The 23469-nt window shown below is 39.4% G+C and overlaps 1 protein-coding gene across 5 annotated transcripts in view; it reads right to left on the bottom strand.

Annotated features, from left to right (window-relative positions):
* Positions 1-23469, bottom strand: part of GRIA4 (glutamate ionotropic receptor AMPA type subunit 4) — a 217182-nt gene that overhangs the window by 19599 nt on the left and 174114 nt on the right. The gene's annotated exons all lie outside the window — the stretch shown is intronic.

The raw sequence follows: 23469 nt of genomic DNA, 5'->3' as shown, positions 1-23469 counted from the left end.
TCACTGCAGTTAGACTTATGTGAGATTTTCAAGAGAGATAAAGTAATTGCTTGTCTGTCCCTGAAAGTGAAAGTGAGAACTGCAGGCTATAGTGGGAGTGATAACAGACTGCTCTTGGTGGATAAATCTTTAGAGGAATTTAGCAGCCAGGCTGACAAATGTGATTTTGTGTAAGTGCTCTAATTATGGTTCACACTCCAGAGGGAGAGAAGCAATTGCAAAATTGTAATGAAATTGTTCATTTGTCCCTTTTGTTCTTGGAAGCAATTGCTTTTGAATCAGTCATATTTACTACAGATATTTCATACTCAGCTTTTCATTACAAAGCCTGTGCTTTCAGTCTGTTTGCCCCATTCAGAAAGGTAACTGTGTGGCCAGCCTTGCCACTTAACAGAGAGATTTCCAGTACCCTAAATATAAATGCTACCTTTTTAAGGACATGAGGACTGGGCCATAGATGAAAGATGATCCTGGAAACACATTTCTTTGATGCTGAAAAACATTACTTATTCTAAAAATCGCTTAGATATGTGTCTGGAGCCTGCTGTCTACAAAGTCAATGTCAAAACTCCTTGCTTCAACAGGATCCAAACCAAGGTCTAATTTAATGTTGCTATGTTGAATTGTCAAAGTGGGCAGCAATAACACAAGCAGCTGCTTTGACAGTTCTACAGATGCAGGCAGGATTGATCACTCCCACGAAAAACTAAATGTATCTCAAGGAATATCTCTAACTCTCAATTCAACAAGCCACTTAATCTCAGTCTGATCTTAAAGCAGATGGGAAGCCCTATCAATCTGTCTCTCTGAAAAAAGCATCTTCAAACTATTTCCTCTGAGCTGTAGTCTCTCAAGTGTGAACATTAAAGCTCACCAAATTAGACAAAGTCCTTATGCTAATATTCTTAGAAAGGTTTTTTTCTTTTCAATCTTTATCTTATTTTGGGTGAAGATGTTACTTGATAATTTACAACTTATTTTTCAAGTTAATGTCTACTTACACCTTTCACTTGGATATTCCAAGATGAATTAAAAAAAACCTAGGTGATGTCTTTGACAAATAACATAAGTTTTCATGTTTAATTTTCATGTTGAAGGGAAAGCGCTTTCTCACTTGCCAAATGTTTAAATTTATCTTTCAAAGCATTAAATATTATCAAGGAAAAATTTCCCACAGTCATTTAGAGAAGCTGCAGCTGGTTGATAGTAATCCTACAGTAATAAATAAATAAATGAAACCCATTCATGAGAGGGTTATTTAGCTGGGTTATTAGCCATATCCATAGACAGTTTCACAGCACAATAGGGAAATGAAAATAAAAAGGATGAAGAAGTAAATGTGGATTTAAGCTGCAATCATCACTCTGAAATTAAACTGTATTGTTTATAAATGTAACACATTATTGTCCTCATGACGTCTAGTAGGCCATGTAAAACCAGGTTAGTTTCACACTGCTTTCTCTGTTGCTTTGTTATTCAGGTCCACCTCAACATGTGGAAATAAATAATTTCCCTCTGGTCAGCAAAACACAGAGAACCTTTGGTCAACACTGCTGTACCTCCCAGGTAGGTTATAATTGAGAGCCTAAAACATGCCATGGTGACACCAATGAAAATTATATACCCAGACCTCAGAGCTGGGCTAGATCATCCACACTCATCCTAGACAGTGCTTTGTTCTGCCACAGAGGAAGGCATTTGGAGACCTGAGTCTCCATGGCAGAAACTCTTCTTTCATCTTAAAAAGTAGGACTGTATCTGCAATACCACACTTAGTCCAAACTCCCACTAAAGACAATATATTCCTCAATAAAGGAACTGACATCTTTGCAAGTGTCAGGGTTTAATAGTAGAAAGCAGGCAAGGCCTTTAATATTTGACTCTTAATCCTTGGTGTCACTGCACAGTCCTGCCTCTTCCATTACTCTGAAGAAAACAGAGTCTTCACATGCAATAGTCAAGTCAGTTCAGACAAAACTGCAGCCCTCACTTCACAAGTACTTGGGTGCATGGACAGTGATTTCAATTCATGGATCACAGCTATTTTAGATGAATCTTTAGAATTACAGTATGAAAAACATGATGAGAATAAATTAATTTTCACTCATTTAAAATCACTGTCCATCTCCCTATAAATAAACAGCAGTAAGTATTTTAAAACATGAATTAGTATCCCTTCTTTTTTTCAGAAGAGCCCATCTGTGCTGTAGATACACCTTACACAGTTATCAAAAGATAAAACTGCACAGGTGACAAAAGGACTACCCAGTCCCTTGCAAAATAACATTGGTGATTCCAAACAGATACCTCATTTGTTACCCAAAAGAATTGCAGCAGGGTGTTTGCCCAAAGCCCAGAGAAGCCAGCAGAGAGGTTTGCTTTGACTTCCAGTGAGTTTGGATCACATCAATGGTCAGCAGTTGACCCATCTCTTGGACTTCAGTCTGTAAGAAGCAGCGAGGGAGGCATGCAACAAATGACCTGAATGAACACCATGGTGCACCACACTGTGGTACCCAGCTCATGTACATGCTCATCCACAGGAGGGGCATTTCCACAGCTGAGAAAGACACATAAAGTTTCCCACAAGGGAATGAGATAGAGGTCCAGGCTAGGGACCACCACAACATCACAAGAACTGCTGGAAATCTGAGACACTCATAGCAGTACATCATGAAAAGGGACACAAAATTTTGCCTATTGCAACATTTTCAATATCAATTTTAGCACAGGAACCCATCACTCCTTAGGAAACAGGAACTAAAACATGAAATGCATTCTATTCAGTAAGATCAACTAATGCCCAGAGCTTGAATACACACAACACATAGAAAAAGCTCTCTCCAGCCTAGTTAGGCTGAATATGTATCCAGATGCATGTACACTTGTATACAAATATGACTACTGTCAGCCACAGCTGCTTTTCATTTAAGTACTTTAGTTCCCAAAATATCTGGATGCACCACGGTTTATAGGATGGGTGGAAAGCACCACCCATCTGCACCATTCAGCATCATTCCCAAATGCAATTCCAAGGACTCAGCCTTGGCCTGGCTCATGGAGACGGCCTCCATGAAGTACTGTCTCAGAATATCTGCTTTTGAATACTGAATACTGAATACTGGCATAAAGGCACAGACAGGTACCTAAGTACTCATTACAACCAAAGCAGGATCTCTGCTGTAGGCATTTAATAACAATATTTTAGGCAGCCAGTACAGCTTTGCCAGGAAAACTTAAATGTCTTAGCTATTTAAACAGCTATGACATTTTCCTGAATCCCTTTGCTGAACTTAGTCTCATAAATCCTGTGTAACTGGAATGTTAGATAGCAAAAATACTTCCCTGCATCCTGGGCAGATTCTTAGCACAGTTCTGCAGTTATTATCACAGACGGCGGCACTGTTGTTTCACTGCTAGAGTTGGGGATGTTGTTCACTTGCAAAAATGAATGAGCAAGATGTGCAAAAATAACGTGACTCACTTATGAGACCCTACATACACGAAAAGAGCCTTGTTTAAATTGCAGCCAGACTGTACAGCCCATTGTCCCAGAAATGCTGGGTCCGCTGCTGCAGCTGAGGAGGCAAAAGCAGAGCAGAGACCCCAGTCTTCCAAAAGGCTTTTCACAAATCATTTCCACAAGGGATTTCAAAGTCTCAGAAATCACTCAATCACTTAGAAGTCACATGGTGCAGAGAGATGGTATCTCTGGTTAACCTCAGGCTCCCTGAACATATAACAAAGTTCAACAAGGAATACTGAATGTTATATGAACAAAGCTCCAGAGGTGGGCCATATGTGAGGTATGGACCAACTGGCAAAGTACAGAGGCTTCCTTTCTATTAGGATAAAATATATGACCACATTGTCCTACAAGTTTGTTGCACAGGTACTCCTATATAGCTGCTGCCTATAAAGGAGGGGGGATCAGCAAACATGGGAAGTAAAACCACAGGTGTGGTAGTGCATCACCACTAAAGGGAAAAGCTTTCCTGGCACTGCAGCATCAGTCTCTGTTGGCAAGTGATGATGTTTCCCAAGCAACCCCAAGCTCATTTTCTTCCTTGCACTGTGGATGTCTTTCCCTGAAGCTACCTGCTGGTGCAGCCATCATGCAGACCAGCCCCTGGGCACTCCTGGAGCAGGCTGGATGGCTTCCTCCCGCAGGACAAGGCAGAGAGGGTGCTCGGTGAAGCCAAGGTCAGTGACCTTATTTCAGTGATGTGAATTCAGTTATTCTCTCATGATCTAATCTGTATCCAGCCCAGGTGGCTTGGGAAGAGGAGGCCACAGCTGCCAAGAGCCTCTCCTCACCCCCCAGCCTAGCACTTCCTGCATGCAGCTGAGGATCTGTCTTAAATGTGCTTAGCGAAACACGAGTGGGTGCATTTTTTTATAGCTTGTGTATATCATCCATTCAAATAATTTTTAGCAGGAAATATTAAAATGCAACCTTACCAAGCAAAAAAATTAAGACCTGCACATCTTTTGAGTTGTTTGTTTTATCCATGTTTTGAAAAGCACTGATGGCAGATTGTAACATGCCACAAATGCAGTGCGGTTTAAGGATGTTTGACAATTCATCAAGAGAAATTAAGTGTAAAGCTGCATGGCACTGCTGAATATGTTTAATAAATTAGGAATGAAACAAGTGCTCAGTTAACAAGGAAGATGTAGCCAAAGCTTACATCACTGTGTACTCAGAAGGCTTGAAAGATCAATGACATAAATATTAAAAAACAAGAGCTAATGCACGAACATTTTTACAAGAAAAATTATCTAAACTTTAAAGACAAAAGGCCTGCTTTAAAAGCATGTCCTCTTAAACCCATTTAAGACCTTACAGGGGAAATATTTTTACTGGGACTTATAAAGGTTTGCATGCTGTCATGTTCCTTGTATGAAAAAATCTGTATTCAAATACTGAAGCACAGGAGTCATCAAAACATTTTCACATGTTAGTTCACACAAAATAAGAGTCCTTGGCACTTCCTGTCATAACTTGGCCAGCATTTATATTAAATAAAGAATTGCTAGTATTCTTGTTGTGAGTCTTCATAATATACGAGCTCTTCTCCAGTGGGTGTCTCAGGCTTTTTTGCTAAGCTCCTCCATTTTTATATTCATGGTTTTCAAAGAAAGGACCTGATCAGCCATCTCAGCAGAATGCTCAGGTCCAGCTCAGGACCCACCAGAACAGTGAATGCCTCCTGAATTCCATCTTGCAAAATTCACATACCCTGAAGAACTGACTGGTCTGTAAAAAGCCAAAGTGTTGCGAAAAAGCTCAGGGCAGGTTCTGTGCTGCAATAGAAGCTGAAGCCTTTCAAAAACATTATTTTAAAATCCCCTGTCCTACTGCACTTAAAACACCTCTTACAGAAAAAATATATCAAATATTAGTCAAACAATAAGAATAAAGTATTTTTACAAGAATATATGTTTATTCCTATCTATTTAGAGATGGGAAATTTACAGAAGCGCTCAGATACTTTTCAATTATGGCTAATTAAAATAAGTATAGCACTCTTCATTTAGCCATCCAAATAAGATAGTTAATTTCCAGGGGCAGTGAGTATTTACAGCTTCTAAGTATAGTACACGTTTAGTTCCTCGAGCTGAGCTTTGTAAACAAATATGAGCCAAACTGACACCTTGAGGATCAGCAGGAGTTCCAATTAATGGGAGACCAACTGCTGCTAAAAATTGCAACAGCTACTTTGAATTCAAAGAGGTTCTGACAATTTACACCAGCTAGAGGTCTGATGACTGTAGTTTGAAATATTTATATAGATTGAAAGCTGTTTTGCAGCAAGATATTCCAATTACAGTATGCAAACACTTCTTGGCACAAGCAATTAAATATATATTTTTCCTGTGTAAAAACAACAGCAGCTGACCTGGGATTTCAACTCAGCGTGTTTCTCTGTTTTACACAAAGATTTGCTGTAAATAAAAAACACATAAAATTGTCCCTAGAGAAACTGTTCATATTGGTTCAGTACACAGTCTTTAGCAGCAGCAGAAATGCTAGTTTCTCCCAACTCTGAGCTATTTTAATTTTTGCTAATGACTACCTAATCCTGTTGTCATTGAGCAGTGCATTTTGTTTTTTTAGAGCACAATTTTTCTTGCTGCTTCCAGCATAAGCAGGACTATGTGAATAGGCTGCTGGAGTCCAACAACTGCAAGTCAGAATACATGTTTTAAAGGCTTAGAATCATGGAGTCATAGAATAGTTTGGTTTGGATGGGACCTTAAAGATCATCTAGTTCCAACTCCCCTGCCACAGGCATGGATACTTTCCACTAGACCAGGCTGTTCAAAGCCTCATCCAGTCCAGCCTTGAACACTTCCAGGGATGGGGTTTCCACAACAATGCTGGGTAATCTGTGCCAGTGTCTCACCACCCTCAGCAAATCCCTCACTTGAGTGATATTTTCCAAAAGTGTCTGAGTACCAGCGTAGCACTGTCTCCATGCTGCAGGAACCACTCTCGGGATAAGCTTAGCCCACTGCCAAGAACCCCAAAACTCTCTTTCATCTCAGAAAAATCAGCAACTCTGAGCCATTTATGGTTTTATATAGCTGAAATTGCTGAAAGAATTTACAGTAATATTTTCAAAACTGAAATGTGTAAAGTGAGCATATGTAAGTACATCCCTCTCCCCCACCAATACATAATGCTTTCACCTCTGCCATGCCTGGCAGAAAGGTTTTTGCTTTTTATGCCTTAGGTGAAGCAGACGTCAACTCACAGTTTTGCTGCAGCAAGATGTTTGGATACTGTTTCACCTGCCTCTCCAGTAACTCCTAAGTTTAGGGTCCCCCAGCTGAAAGAAAATTACAGTATTGGCACAGACAGGTCGGGGCTCCATGGCAAAGCACAGCATGTGGTTCAGTGCCAGACAGAGGTTCCATCTGTGTTGGATAGGCACTGCTGAAAGTCAGGGAGTAGCAGCTTGAGGTGAGGGTCACAGCAGTGAAGATCTATCATGCCTCAAGCTGTCCTGCTCCTCTCCCACTTAGACTGCATTAGTGCAAGCCTCTTGCAACAACATTATGTTTTGTTACCCAGGCATATGTTGAAACTCCTTATGTCTCTCCATCTCAAGAAAAAGCCAAATGCTGCACAACTGATCTTACTGTTTGGCAAATGGATGATTTAACAGGACTGAAAACATTATTCACCATTATGAATCTTGGCCAGAGGATTTAAATTTTCCTTTATATAATATCTTAATCATATTTGTAAGGCCTTTAAAATTTATGCTTCTGAATGCCACAGAGGGACTATTTTCACCCAGAATGAGGCTAGGAAAACATATATCTTTTGGATGCAATTCAGTGCTTATTGAATAGAAATATGGTGTGGTTCTTTGTAACTTAGAAAGCTGTTCCTTCTTTACATCCACCTCAATCCATTTGATATCACTGATGGATTACTAGAGAGCCTATTAAGATCACCGACTCTGGTGGCCTGATGCAGAGGAAGATTGTACACATCAAAATCTTCCAGAACAAAGCAGGTGGCAGCTGTTTCAGCAGCTTCTAATTTTTCACTCCATTCAACATGTCCCAGCAGTGGCAGAAATATCGTACCTTCGCCTGAGCGGTTCACAGCTTTCCTCTGCAGCAAGACCCAGTCCTAGGTTGAATCACCTACCCAAAAGAAATGTTACTGTGACATCCAGAAGGTGTCAGAACTTATTGCTGAATCTCACTACAAATCATGTGAGATGAAATATCCTGCTGGACTAACTGCAAATATTAGGTTTTCTGGTTCCTAACCAGCCCCATATCTCAATGTGCTATGTAAATGTATGTTCTATTTAGTGGGTAGCAGGGCATAATAACAAACCCAGGATTTTAGTGCAGTATTGAACATACCTGGAATTTTTTCAGATTTGGTTCAAATCTGGCAGTATTTGAAAAGATTTCACTCTCAGACTTCTCCAATTTTTCATTACTGTAAGACTGAATCTACCATTTATGAACATACTATAATGGTTGAGAAGAGCTACATCTGAAATGGTCTTGGCCTGTTTTCTACTCCTTATGATATGTGGATGTATTTTCCTTCTTGCAAGCATCAGGACGTCACAAGAGCACCTGATTAGTGTAAGATGTCTTTAAGACTCAGATATGGCAGAAAAACATCAGGAGTCACCATGGAGTGACTTCTATAATTAAAAGTGCACAACTGAGCATCTCTGCATGCCTTTTTCATAACTACCTTATCATCAGATTATGATCCTCCGCAAAAAATGATGAAAATCCTTTATTCTAGCTAATATTTCTGAGATGTCCTCAGAGAAGAGGACAACAAAAAGAGTTGCATTTAACCACTTTCAGGGTGACAGATATAGGTACCTGTGGCAAGAGCTACTGTGAAAGAAAAAAACCCAACTTCTGCCATCTTCCCAGAGCCGCATTTGGGAGGAAAAAAAACCTGCTGTTCTCAGGAATTCACGGGGTAGCCACATTCAGTTGAATTCATAAAAAGAAGCACAGCCAACAAGCCAAAGGAGATGATTCTGCCCCTCTACACCACTCCTGTGACTACCTCCATACAGCTCTGGGGACCCCAGCACAGGAAGGACAGGGACCTGTTGAAATGGGTCCAGAAGGGAGCCAAAAAATGATCAGAGGCACAGAGCAGCCCTCCCATTAGAACTGGCTGAGACAGTTGGAGTTGTTCAGCTTGAAGAAAACTAGGCTCCAGGGAGACCTTATTAAGGCCTTTCAATACTTTAAGGGGGTAGTAAGAAAGATGGGAGCAAAGCTCTTGAGTGGGCCTGCTAAAACAAAACAAGGAGCTGTGGTTTTAAGCTAAAGGAAGTCAGATTTAGACTAAAAGAAGGTAGACTTAGACTATGTATAAAGAATAGATTTCCTAGAATAAGGATGGTAAAAGATTGGGCTAGGTTGTCCAGAGAGATATATCATTCCTAGAAACATTCCAGATCAGGCTGGACTGAGCTCTGAGCAACCTGCTCAGTCCCTGCACACTGCAGAAGGGTTGGACTAGATAACCCCTAAGTGTCTCTTCACAGCCGAACTGTTCTGTGATTCTACGATTCTGTGGTTCTATTTATGTCTATATCTTTATTTTAGGAATAAGCCCATACTTCTTTCGTTCCTAAGGTACTGTTCCTAACCTTTTGCTTGTCTGGTTAGACCTTTCAGCCACCAAGCGCTAGTCTCACATTAATGAGAATGAAGCAAGATATGACTGCAAAGCCAAATACCATCAGCCTTCTGTACAGTATGAAAAGTGCAGCAATACAAGCAAGCTCTTCTATTACCGTGGGTCTTCTGGGCAGTCAGGACTTGGTGAAGTGAAGGAGAAATCTTGACTCCATTTCAGAAGGCTGGTTTATTATATTATAATATATACTACACTAAACAAGACCACACTATAACTATACTACAAAAAACAGAGAGAAAGATTCATCAGAAGGCGAGATAGGAATAGAAAGGAATGAATAACAAAATTCTGTGACTCCTAGAGAGTCCGAGAGCTGCTGCCTCCTCGATTGGCCACCAAGTAGAAACATCCCACATTGACCAATCGAGAAAGCACCTGCTGCATTCCACAGTAGCAGATAATAAATTATTTATACTTGGAGCTGAGGCCCTTCAGCTTCTCAGGAGAAGAAAATCCTAGCAAAGGGATTGTCATAAAATATCACAACTACACTCTTCAATAACTTTTTCCTAGTAAGAAAAGCTTACTCCACATGGGAAAGCTGTAGGGCAAAACTGCTGTTTGCTTCTGAGGGAATTCATCCACTGACATCAATGTCCATGAAGTTATTAATGAAACATGGCCATTATGCCAAAAGCTATTGGCAGCACAGAAATCAGGTTGGATTCTTGACTTTTATGGCCGCCAGAAACAGACCACTAATTCATGAGATTTGTACAACTGATACAATTTTGGCAGGTCTAAAGTTAGACTGAGAAGAGGCATGAGGGATTTCTGTAACATTACATTAATGCTTCTTTGTGCCTCCATACTGATTTTTTTCATAAAGACAGTAAATGGAAAGATTCCAGCTAAGACATGTTTTCTTAAGCTTTGGTCTAATTATTATGCAAGCACTTTGAAGTTCAATACTTTAATTAGAAGCAGAGACTGAAAGACAAAAACAGGGGAGCTATTTCCCAGGTGGGAACTGGAGCTGCAACTGCAATGCAAACAATAAAGAGCACTGCATAACTTGTGCCCTAGTGAAATGCTGGCTTGTGTTTTGCCTAATGGCAGATCAATACCATACAAATGAAGCAATTACAGTTGTGCCATATAAAGCCTTATTTGGTCAGCAGCCAAAATGGGGATTAGCTGGAAGAGTTCCTAGGACTTTCTGTCTGAATATTATTGCAGAAGTTAATGAGGAATATCTGATATGCTTAGACAAACATAATCAGTGCCAGCAACCAGATGAGATGGTTGGTCCAATAGCCAGTATGCTGATAATTAAAATGCCCTGAAGCCAGCTGAACAGCAGCCCAAGATCAGGTGAAATGATCACAAGGGCAATCCAATCCCTCTGGCAACCAGCTATGTGATGTCACCATCAATTCATCCATGTACACCGCAGCAAACTCTCAGCCTTCCCCAGCATGGAAACAGATGCCACTTAAGCGTGGAGCCCCTTCACTCTTGCACAGCTCTGTGTCCCTATACTGGCACCTGTGGTGGTGAAGGAAAGGCCACTGTTAGCTCAATACAATGATTCTGCCAGGACTTTACTATGTCCCACTCATTCTCTTCCACTACACCACCTGGTCTAGTAGTAGGTGTCCCTGCCCATGGCAGGGGCTTGGAAACAGATGATCTTTAAGGCCCCTTCCAACCCAAACCACTTTCTGAAATGCAAATATAGCAGCTCCCAGACCAGTTGAACCAGCACAATTACACTGATATGGTAACACCTGCTTGTAATGTTTCAAATATAAGCAGCCAGGCTACAGAGAAAACACAGTACTAAAAGTACTAATAGATCTCCACAGTGGATGTGGAGATACAAATAATGTAATTACTGTTGTCCTGAACACATGCCCGTGTGCCAATTTTAATTATAAAAGCCATACGGAGTAGGGTCCACTAGTGATGGAGACTTCTGCCATTGCTTTCTAAATGGAACACAAAACATGTGGTCATAGACCACAGACTGTTTCAGAAACCATTAGCTGAAGTTAGAATTACCCAGTCATTTTCTTTTCAGGTCAGTTTCTTTGACCAAAGACACTGAGAAATCTACCACCGTGTTTATATGATGCACACACCTCCATGAATTTGAAATAATCATAGAAACATCTGGAGTGGGAATGGGCTTCAAATATCCACAGCACAATAAACACTATGCTATTAATCTTCACTATTCCTCTGAGGCTGATGGGCAATGGTCATTACCCTCAATTTGCAAAGGTGAATCTGAAGTACAGATCTCCTCCAAGACTCTCAGAAAATCAGGGCAGGGTCATTAACTAAGCTCACCAGTACAATATGACTTCAGGCAATCAAACTTCATTGCTTCTCAGAAATCTGGGTCTTTTCAGGCAACAATTCATAGAGAATTTATCCTTCTGGTTTTCCAGAGATAGATTCAGCCTAAACTTCTGTGTGTATTTCCTCAATTCAGTCCATAACCCAAACATACTCCTAATTTTTCCTGCCAAAAGTGGGAGACAGCCAATCTGAGTGGCCTGACTCCCATAACAAACAAACTCTTCCAAGATTTGACCCACTCAGGAGTCCCAAAAAAATCCATGCTGTCAATCACTCAGCAGCTAAATAAAGCTGCTTAGGAAGTTAACTGCTCCTTTTTCCCTGGCAAAGAAAAGGTATGAAGCACTGTCACTTACTTCACTGACTTCAAATTCTCTCACTCTATTTTGCTTTTCCAGCAAGAAAATTTTATTCAGATGGGAATGACCTGCTTGACATTTAATTCAGAGAAATTGTAACTAAAGCCTAGTGGTCAGGAGAAGACCTTCTACCATGCAGGAAACATAAACATCACTTTCCATAAGCTACTGCAACTTTCCAAATACTCCTGTAGCTCCAGGAGATTGAATGTGATGGTGACAATATCCTTATCATAGCCATAATTTTCAAAAAAGGATCATAGCACAGTGCAGTCTGGAAAGTGCCGAAGGAGTTGTCTGGTCCAACCTCCTGCTTGTACAAGGGTCAGTCCTGAGGTCAGACCAAACTGCTCAGGGCTTCAACCAGTCATGTTTTGTACACTTCCAAGGATGAAGCCTGCACAGCCTTTCTGAGCAGAGTGGCACTGTCAGACTGTCCTCAGGCACCCAGGGGAAATAGTTCCCCCTACATCCAGTCTGAACTTTGCCCCTTCCATTTTATGTTTGTTGTCACTGACCTTCCTGCCCTACACTGCTGTGAAGAGTCTGACTCCATATCCTTGAAGACCCCCACACAGACACTCTGGGCTGCTCCTAAGATGCCCCAAAACCATCTCTGCTCCAGGCTGAACAAGTCCAGCTCTCCCAGACTTTCCTTATCAGAGAAGGTCCAGATCCATATCCAGCTCTATCTTGATCATTTTCCATGAAATAGGTTACATTTATTGATGTTTTTCTTAAGTGAGGAGGCAAAAAAAAAAAAAAAAAAAAGCATGTTTTGTTCTAGATGCAGTCTGAATGTTTGCAATTATTTTATCTAATGCAACAGTATCTTCTCTTGCGGCCTACAAATTGGATGGACTAAAAGCACTCTAATTGGAAACTGCTTTGGATAATTGCCTACTATCTAAAAGAGATGCCAAAAATAGCAGCCTGCTTATTTAACTGTGACAGGGAAAAAAAAATCCTAAATCCTCAAGAAACTGTGATGACTTTCTGTTCACTTTCAACTACACTTTCATAGACTGAGTTTGCATTATTTAAACTGAAAAGTCAAAACTAATTGTCAAGTGTTCATGTGGTTTTGAACCAAAAAATATTATCAGTAGGTATAGAATATAATCAGAATAGTATCATATACTGATTAAAACCTGAGGAGCTGGATCTTAGTAAATGCAGAGCATCTGAATGTGGGTTAGTCCCCTAGCTTTGGACAGAGGGCATTTTTTATTTATTTAATAAAGAGATGAGCATCCTCCTAAAACCTGTCTCTTCATATTTTGTGTTGCAAGCAGTAAAAGGCTCTTGTGGAGACCTTAAAATGCAAAATTTTGTTTGGAAATGTTAAAATGTGAAGAATTGTATGGTAATGTTTACATTAAGGCATATGAAATATGGACAATTTGGGTTTTCTAGAAAAAGCTAAGATTTTCTGTAGGACATAACTAGATCCCATGAATTTTTCTGTAGGCTTAAGAGTTTTAAGATCCAAAATAGAACCTAAATCACACAAACAACATAGCATAAAATGTGGGAAATCAGGTGCCTGCATCCATACCAAAGAATCCAAACATCTAATTCTACATATAAAAGCCTCTTAAAGACATAGTTACAAATCCAGGGCACACTAAATGGGACCATATCAGCAACAGATTGGAAAGAGCCTGATGTGTAATTATGTTCAGAGAAAGCTGTACATATTCGGGAGGTTAACAGATGGGCTGCCAGATGTTGGGGCTGCTCTCACCTGCAGGCCTCATTCATCCTCACTGCTAGTAATGGAAGATCTGGAAGCTAGCAAGAGACCTGGATCTTTCTGCACAGAGATGCTACTCCTGCACAAGATGGGAGAAAAAAAAAAAACAAAAAAACCCCTAAAAAAGTTCTATTTTCTTTGTATGCTGGAGGAAGATTATTATTTTCATGTGTTCTTTTAGAGTAGAAAGAAGTACCTGAAGTGTAACAATAAAATAGGTCTCTGCATCAGGTCAGGCTTGGATCCCTTTTATCCAGTTGACTTTTGGCTTTAAAAAACTGTAGGGAAAATTTTAGTCAAACTTTGACTACAGAAAACTGCCAATCCTGCCAAAAACTTTTAAAAGAGAGTCACAACAAAAGAACACCCAGCATTGCTTTGCATAATGTGATTTGCTAAAAGATATAGTTAAATAGAAGCTAAATCCTTTTTCAGGCTTGATTTAAGCTTTCACTCACTGACTTGGCTGGAATCGGAAGCACAGGAAGGAAAGCAGAAAACAGGAGTAAGGCATTGAGTTATAGAAGGGCAGAGACTTGAGCTAAGGAGAGGTAGAGATAGTTGAGAAAAATAGCTCTAGTTTTCATTCTACCTCCTACCACACACAAAGCAGACCAGTTAAGAGGAAAAATTATTGATCAACCACAAGTCACTATTTAATCAAAAATATTTTAAACTTGTACTCTTCAGTGAGATGCACATATGGCCATTTTTATTTGGAACCTGAGCTCCTTGGGAACATTCTGATGATGGGAAAGAGTTGCATTCCAGAGCTGTTGTGTCAAGACACACAACAGCTTAAATTATACATTAAGACTTCTGAATCTTGTTTTGTGCTGTCAACACCTTTCTACCTTTCATGCTGGGATGTTCAGTCCATAATGCCTACTCTGTCACACATTGTGCCAGCCTGAGATACCAATCTCAGTTCAAAGTAACCACAAGAAAGAAAACAAACTTTTCTTCCTACTTTTGGTTGGAAATTTCTCACAAGAATCAAGGCTACACAAAGACTAAATTGCCATTTTATGTCTCTTGGAGTCCATCTAGTACTTACTGTCAATTGGAAGTGGGCAGTTTTGCAACTATCACACAGATTAATCGCGAACTGTTTTTCAGGTGCTATTTGTACCCCCAAAGGCCATTTCTACAGAGAGGTATTGTTACGAGCTGCTGAGATGCCTTTCAGCAGCCTGCTCTCTTGCTTCAGTCTACCTACAATTTACCTGAATAATTATTATCTTAGTGGGATAGGCCTTTCAGTTGTTGGGAACTGTACCATCAACTTCAAAGGGCAGTTCCTGGGACTTGACACCTAAACAGCCAGAGAGTTGTAATAAAAAGAAAAGAGAGAAATAATAATGAGCAGCATTGTTAAAATATAAAGGGCTGCATCTTGCCCTCTGCTGAGATGCTTTACAAGGGATTGGGGAAATGGCAGGGAAAAGGGCAGGAGAAAATTATTTCTGAAGTGGCAAGAGGCAGCATTTATTTCTCAGGGGTTCTATAGACTGGAAACAACCATAACCTTTTGTGTCCCACTGGCATACAGTGGGGATTAATGCTTATCAAAGGTTTGTAAAAGTCCAGAAAATCAGTAGGACGTGTGCACAGCAATGGTATCAGTATTTTTGAGACATTATGGCCTTTGCTGATAGTCTGAGGTAAGTTCATTGGTTATACTTGGATATAAGTCCCTCTTCACCTGTCAGAGAATTCAATAGTCTGACAAATTTCATTTGGATAGATTTGTTATTGTGAAGCTCCTATCCTGTTTGCATTCAAACAATTCTGAAACAGACAAGCAAGAAAAGAACTCTGATCTTTTTGCTTGATTTCTCTCTGACTGTAGAAAACAAGCCAGTTATTGAACTTTTCTTGGTGCTTACTACCTCAGGCTGGCCCAATGCTTCTGTAAGAAAGTAAAGAAATTTTTAGTAATCACTAAATATCAGAATCAGAAATCTCTTGTATAAATAGCTTGCAAAAATATTTTAAAAAGGCTTTGTTGTGCTTTTAACCAAATACTAAAGTGGAAGATACAGAATGGTAGCTTCACCTTTTACACTAATTATACTGCTAATTTAAAAATACCTATTGCTACTGAAATGTTTAGATAAAAAAAACCCAAAAAACAAAAAACAACCAAACCCAGCCTTTCTACGAAATAGTTTTACTGCTGTTTCCATGCTCTGTTCTTTCACTCCTGCTCAGAAACACTTCATTTCACAACTTTTCTCACTAAGATCCCAAGACTTTCCTAGGAGTAAGGAGCAGGATGATACAAGCAGAGAGGCACCAGAACCTGACAATATGACCAAGATGGGAGCTAAGCTTCTTGGAAGAGCTTTGCCTTCCATCAGTTGCTTCTACTGTCATTTGTAGTGTAGGAAAACAGAAATGGCAGCAGAACAAATTCTTGTGACTTTTGATTTCTCCTCCAAACCACAGAGAGCTTTGTTCAATTATGAATCACCCTTGAAGTCTGAGAGTGAAAACTTCCTGCTAGTGGCAATGAAGAAACAGGCTCTGTGAGGAAAGGCAGGTCAGAGATGGCTCTTTGAAGTACTTGAAAGATAGAGTGATTTTTTTTCTCCCCCAGGTCAGAGAAAATTCAGCAGCATCATGGACATTATTGGGTTGTTTTCTTTCAAAGAGACAAGTATCAGAAATTATCTCAATAGCAATGCTCTTCACTGCCATTTGGTAACTTCAATCAGAATCATCATAATTTCCTTCCTCAATAAGTAAAAATTGCAAGAATGGGCAAAACTATTTCAAGTAGAAGATTTTGCCTCAATACATTTGCTTGTACATCTTTCAGTGAATCTTATTCGTCATCATCAAATTCTCCCTTTTTTTTTAACTGGACTATTTTTGCACAGGAAAGACCCTTATCTTGATTGAAAATCATGAAATTAATCCAACAGGCATCACTTGGGAACAGAGCAAGATGGGACTCAAATCTCTGTTCCCAAGGCTTTATATTTACTTTTCAAATAGGTACTCTGATTTTAGACAGAAATAACCGAGGTAACCAAAATTAAGTATGCCTCCCAGGCTCAGCTGAAAGAACAACTTGCTGACATTCATTGTCGGGTTCTCTTCACTGATCTTCTTTTGACCCCTGACTTTTATATTCCTTCCTAAGCAGTGGCCCATTCTCTGCCTTTTTACCTAGTAAGTGTTATTTTCAGTTGATAGAAAACCCAACAAGCTCTGAAGGATTTGACCTGCTTGAAAAATATCTCAGCTATAAGCTTTGACACTGAATGGTAATGATGTGGTAATTCAAGCCTTGTTATGCCTACAGTGAAGGGAAAAATATTATGCAAAGTGATAGAGTATGATTTACACCATCAGTCAAACAGGATAATGTTTGTATTTGTATGAAATGCTACAGATCACATCCTAGTTTTTATACAATTTTGTATCACAGAAAGAAATGACCCTGGAAAATTCTGCTAAGCTGACTAAAATCCTGTTCTTTCAAGTATCAACAAACCACCCCATAACTATGGAGGGGTTTTTGCTTTCTCCAGTGGCCCTTGCTTCAAAAGTGTAGAGGTCAAACTCAGTATTTTCACATCACTCATTTTAATCGTCAAACCTCAATTATTAACCAGTTCTTTCTATATCTTCTCCACATTGTATATAAATAACATCAATTTTGAGGTCCTACAGTGCTTTGCTGAAACAACTCTGTGAATAACACACTGATTAAGGGCAAGACCAGGCATTCTAGCAGGAGAAGGGAAATGTGAAAAAAAAAATCAAACTTGCTTCCTCTGCATCTCTCCTCACTGTGATGGTTGCTTGTCTTCAGAATTATCTGGGGAGGCATTTATGTGCCAGTGTTGCCAACCAGAAGACAGCTAACCAGCAAAAGAAATACCCATTCTTCTCTCTGAATTGCCAGAACATGCTCAGAGGTACATGGGCTGCTGATGTTATCAGGATGACCCAACCATATATTATCTTTACCTATTTTGGTACCTTTCTAGAAACAGGAACATGCCATTGAGTGAAGAATGCAGACCAGATGCACGGAAACACCAAGACAGAATAGTTATATCAACAATATTGGTTAAAAAAATAATCTATAAAGACCTTTGAAAACTGAGCACTATAGAGTACACTGAAGAGGGTTCTAAGGAAATGCTTGCTTTATGATACAACACAGTTTGTACAAGGAAGCTTCACTGATGGGAAAATCTATTTTTCTAAAGATTCATGGATTTCTGCAGTACAAAACCATTGAAAAACAACAGTGGAAGAAGTCCTCTGTAGTAAACAAATGTTGACAGTGTAAAAAATTTGGGTGGCCAGCTCAAATATTTTTCCTAGCTCTTCTCTTACTCAGAGGAACTCTGTGAATATCACACCTATCCTTTTGTACACACAAATCCAATGTTATAGAAAGCATAAGAAGCCAGAGCATGCAAGAAGTTTAGGGGGAAAGGTTTTCATCTGTCCTTACAGTTGACTACTGCATAATGACTCTGATGGTTTTCCTACACAGCCTGGTGTGAATTACCAGCTCACTGACCTACAAATTCAGGGTAAAATGAGAACTAGTGTATATCTCAGAATATTATATTAAGTTCACAATAAATAACTTTGGCAGTGAATGATGAGCTGGGAATTCCTTCCACAATAAACTCCTTGTAGTCTGGTCTTCAAAGACATTGAGGACAACATTTGATAAAAAAATTAAATAGTCCCACTGGAAGAAACTATACTATCATAATGCTATTTTCAAGTCAATGAAAAAAAGAAAAGGAAATATCACTTACCAGAAAAAAAAATAAGGGGTTGGGGGGGGTGTGTGTGTGTGTGTGAATATTCCATCCTATGTAAGGTCTGCCAAAATTTTGTATGAATGAGCATGCTTAAATGAGTTTTTTTTCAACATTAGATTTCTAACGAACCATACTAAATACCCATACTAAATATCTGTGAAAAGCAAAGGTAACATTGCCAGCTGTAGTACCACATCAAAATGAAGCAATGAAAGAGTGGCAGTTTCAGAGATTCACCTCAGGAAAACAAGAAGATGAAGTCATTGAGATCAAGATGGTAGATAACAGAGCTCAAGCACACAAAGGCTCTCCTCATAACAGATCTTATTCCCACAGATTCATTTTTCTTCAAGAAAAATGTTCTTCCACCACAGATCTCTCACTTCTAGGGTAAATCTCTTGCACATTACATTATGTAAAAGGTATTGCACATTACATTATATAAAACAGGAGAATCCATACATTGTTGACAGGACACCATTTGGATGCCTTTTGCACCCCAAGCAATCTTCAGGGAGCTCCTCTCTTACGGGGGATGGAAACTAAAATCTCTAGCTTCACTTACATTATACTTTTCTCTCCACATAAGTTGCTAAAATGATGGCAAAGTTACATCTGCAACACTAGCATTCCTGATGCACCGCCCACACTGCACACCTTATGTTAAACACGGTAAAGAACGGATAAAGCGCAAAGAGTCAGTTCATGTCACACTGAAACAAGCAGCAGTAATCACCAGGTGGACCTTTTTGCCTTCCTCTCCAGAACATAAAGAATTCTTCCTAAAGTCAAACTGAGTTAATCCTTTACTACATAACAAGAAGAGAGGCTTGAATAATGGAATGTAGAATCCCAGGTTCATATATATATAAACCTTAACTGAAATTCCAATAGCAGGAACTTATTAGAGCTCTGGATTTCATGAGGTTGGTGAACAAATATCACCAATCTCTAAAATGCATTGATGCATCTAATCAAAGTTTTTCTATTATTTGTCTAAATCTAATCCTGCCATTCTCATCTGCCTGGGCTCAAAGTGTCTCACCAGACACTTATGACCTTGCAGGTTTCACTCATCCATGCTGCACACTTTTGGCTACAGGACAGGACAAATGTCCTTAGTTGAAACAGTAAGAGAAGAAATGATAACAACTCATTTTTTAGCCCAACCTTTCATTCCCCTTTACATAAAACAGCTTCAAGGTACAAAAAGCTGAAAAAGCTTTCAGTGTACCTTTGAGAAAATATTGCTCTTAACTCCTTTATCATTACCTCTTAGTGTGGAGAACTCTTTCATGTTCTTCACTATTCAAACTTGTTTATGATGCCTACATATCTAAAACAGAAAAGCAGAGGCATGCAAGGCACAGGACTTGAGTAGTAGGAGATCTCCAGGTGTTGCCCTCTGATAACACAGTTACTGCAAATGGCAAGGCAGATGACCCAGGGCTGATCCACAATGGCCAGAAGTCTGGCCGCAAGAACATCTTCTAATGACAACACTTTTACAGAGGTAGGTCTTGCTAAGCAGACAAGCAGCACTCTCTTAACCACTTTTGAAAGCACCACCTTTGAAGAAAAAAACTCATTAATTCACACTGAGTACCACACAGTGGCTTTGGAAGAATACCTACCGTTGTAGGAGGAGAAACAGTAAGAACAGTTGGGTAGTGCCTTGAGAGAAACCCAATCTTTGTTGTGATGAGAGCCTTTGCCCTCAATCCCCCATTCCTTCTCAAACATGTCAGTCTTTTACATCATCATATAGAAATGAATATCACTGAAAAGGAAGGAAGGAAGGAGACACACATGATATGTGATGTGGTACTGCCCATTGGGCATAAAAGAAACACACATCAGGTATTTCCCATTCTCCTCCATTCAGTGATATGCATTAATTGTAATACTGCACTAGCACTGAGAATAAATAATTCCAATTAGCCAATAGGTACTGGTTGAACACTGCAGGAGTGTAGCATGAAACCCAACAAGGAAGAGTTTGAATTAAAATCCATGCTCATGTGTACGGTCATGAGCAACAGAGAGACCAGTCCTTGGATCTCTCTGACAGGTGGATTTCATCTGCATGAACCAAGTGATGGGTATGTCCTCTGTAATGAACATGAGTCTGGTGATGTGATGGCAGGGAACCATTCCTAATCCTATGCTACAGGAAGAACCACTTTCTGTCAGTTAGATGCGTGAAAATATATGGTCTGGTTCTCCTTAGACTCACATCAATTCTATTCAGTTGCTACTATATTTTCAGGGAAAAACTACTGATTTGTATCATTGTAAGTAGGAGGAGGATTAAGACTAAAATACTTCTAATGAAATAGGTGTTCAGTGATTAATTTGATACGGATAATTCTTTTGGAAAAATGTTTTTTCCCTAGTCCTGAACAAACCAAAGATAGCATTTGAATGTTTAAATTTTATATGCTACTTGCAATTATTTGTGAACTACATCAAGTAATTTGTGGTCTACATATAACTCAAATAGGAAATTAGGATTATTAAATAAAACAGAATTTACAATTCCCATAGCAAATTATGTCTTTTGACTAATTTATGTAATGAGCTCAGCTAGCCTGCCCTTCATGGATTTCAAGCTGCATGTTCAATATTTGCAATTATCTGTGCAGACAGCAGTTATATAAGTCATCTGATCAGTGACAGAAACACTACCATGTAGAATACAGTCAAAGTAGCAAAAGCAGCATATTCTAAATCTTAAAAATTTCAGAAAATACTGAAACATGCAGCTGACTGTTTTCTGTTCAAAACCATAGGGGTAGGAAACTTTTCCCCTCTTCTGTAAGTGCTACTCACCATAGATATACGTGAAAGAGGTGGTACAAATCTGAGGTATTGCTTGTTCTTTATTTTTTTCAGAACATTAAGTGTGTTGCTTAATGTTTTTAGTAGGTAAGCAGCACTGATGTTTTGTCACTAGGGCTGGAGAGGGAATGGGGTGCAGCAGGAGAACAAGCAGCTTAGCACATGTGAAAGAAAGGCTCAGGAAAGGCATGGACATGGACAGCCAGTCGAGACAGCTTGAAAGAAGATTTGGTCCAATTTTCAAGTCCGGTAGGATTTCCCCTATTCTGCTTTTTGAAACATGTTTGAAGGTAGGATGTGAAAAATGACATGGTTTTGATCACATCACCCTAATGATAGCCACTGACCCCCTGTTAGGTGAAACTATGGCCTCACTGAACTGTCTGGGAGCTTGGTCTTTAGCTGGGATGTAACCAGGACTTCACACTGGATCCTTAGAATCACCGCTGTGCTCTTCCTCTCTGCTCTTATTAGTCTTACTAGGCCCTCTTACTTCTAACTGCTTTATGTCTCATCCCCATTACTCCTAGGTATTTTTGTCTAGCCAACTGAACAAACCTGAAATAAGCCCAAATTTGACACAAATCAACTTCCACAGGCTATCAGTGCTCATTATAACAGGCTGTCTCTTGTTGGTATTGAATACTCTGCAGAAGAAAGGGAAAGGGACTAAAGAACACCATAAAGCGCACTTAAAGCAAAGAGCCCACTAGGGGCTAGGACCCATATATGCTAGGACATATATGACAGCAGCCAAAGCGCTCCTAAAACGTATGTCCTAGCTTTGGCTCAGTAAAGCATGACTGTCAGCAATCGGCATTTCCTTACTACCCTAAATTGCAGTGCTGCCTACCACTCTTAGGTTGTCTGAAACACTGAAAAGGAGATGCCAATTTATCGGAAATATAAAATAAAAACCAAGCATTTTGAAAATATATCCAGATAATAGAGCAGCCTCTCTTATTAGCACTGCCTTCTATCTATCTTTAACTACTCTAATGAGTTCTGGACATGTTTTTCTATAGAATTGACATTTTTTATTGTCATTTTCCCTTTCTCACCTCCTTAATGTTCTCTCACTACTTTGTCCAGCAGTAAAGATAGCAATTTTTAAATCTGAGAGATACTGAATGTTGAGGACCAAAAATTCATATTCAGTCACTGAAATAGCTGTCCTGATTTTCCCCTGCACATACAAATCTTCTTTTGCTATCGATGGAAATGATTCTAATGCTATTCCTTTCACCATCCCTGTAATACAGTTACAGCTACCAATGTTTGTGACACTGTGTGCAGGTTAAATTGATGAGTTATGAGTGAGTATAGTTATCTGCATAGTGGTAATGGTGTCTCCTCTGCTGTCACAGATGCAGACAAATAGGTCCTTAGTTACTTCATCCACAGACATATGGCTCCACCTGCACTTGCAACTCTTCCCTTACACCTACTTCATCCCCTTTGTTTCACACCGTAATCCCTTATCATGAGCACAAATGTGAGAAATGGGGTGCTGAGAACTCTGCAGAGCATTCCCTTTCCCCCACCCATGTGCACCTTATCACTGTCAGACTCCCTTCAACTGGTAGTTGCTTTTTTGTTTTCAAGAAAATTGGCAAATCTACACTGGAAAATGCAAGTTTTGTTTGCGTTAAACATTAAAGAAATGGAATGGTAAATACTGCCAATTTAACACACAGCTGACTTTTGTCCCCTGACTATTTAAATGAAATGTAAATGATGTTCTGCCTGTGAATCAAAAACTCTCCTACTTTACTGAATGTATCTGATACCATGAAAAAGAAAATACTGGTGAGTTTGAAGGCAGTACTGAAATGCATAATGCTAGAAACACAAACATTTTTTTCTAAATAAGAAGGTGCTTTAGTAAAAAAGTACTTTAATGAAGTTGCTTCAATGAAGGACTAATTACCTCCAAGTGATGACATTTGAAAAAAGATACTACAAGCAGCTTCTTACTCAGAAATTAGTAGCCGAGATCAATAAACAAAACATAAAATGTAGGCATATTATTGATGCAGATACTGATGTAGATAATGTCAGCATAATACTGCTGTAAAGGGTTGAAATCTGTGAAAAAAGCTGATGAAATAGAATAACCAGTGTTAATTCTATTGAGGCCGACTTCAAGTAGCTAGTGTTCAACCAGTTTGGTTTTTATATGGCCTTGAA

Source organism: Motacilla alba, chromosome 1 (assembly GCF_015832195.1).
Source record: "Motacilla alba alba isolate MOTALB_02 chromosome 1, Motacilla_alba_V1.0_pri, whole genome shotgun sequence".
Classification (NCBI taxonomy): Eukaryota; Metazoa; Chordata; class Aves; order Passeriformes; family Motacillidae; genus Motacilla; species Motacilla alba.
This window is presented reverse-complemented; position numbering and strand designations above follow the sequence as displayed.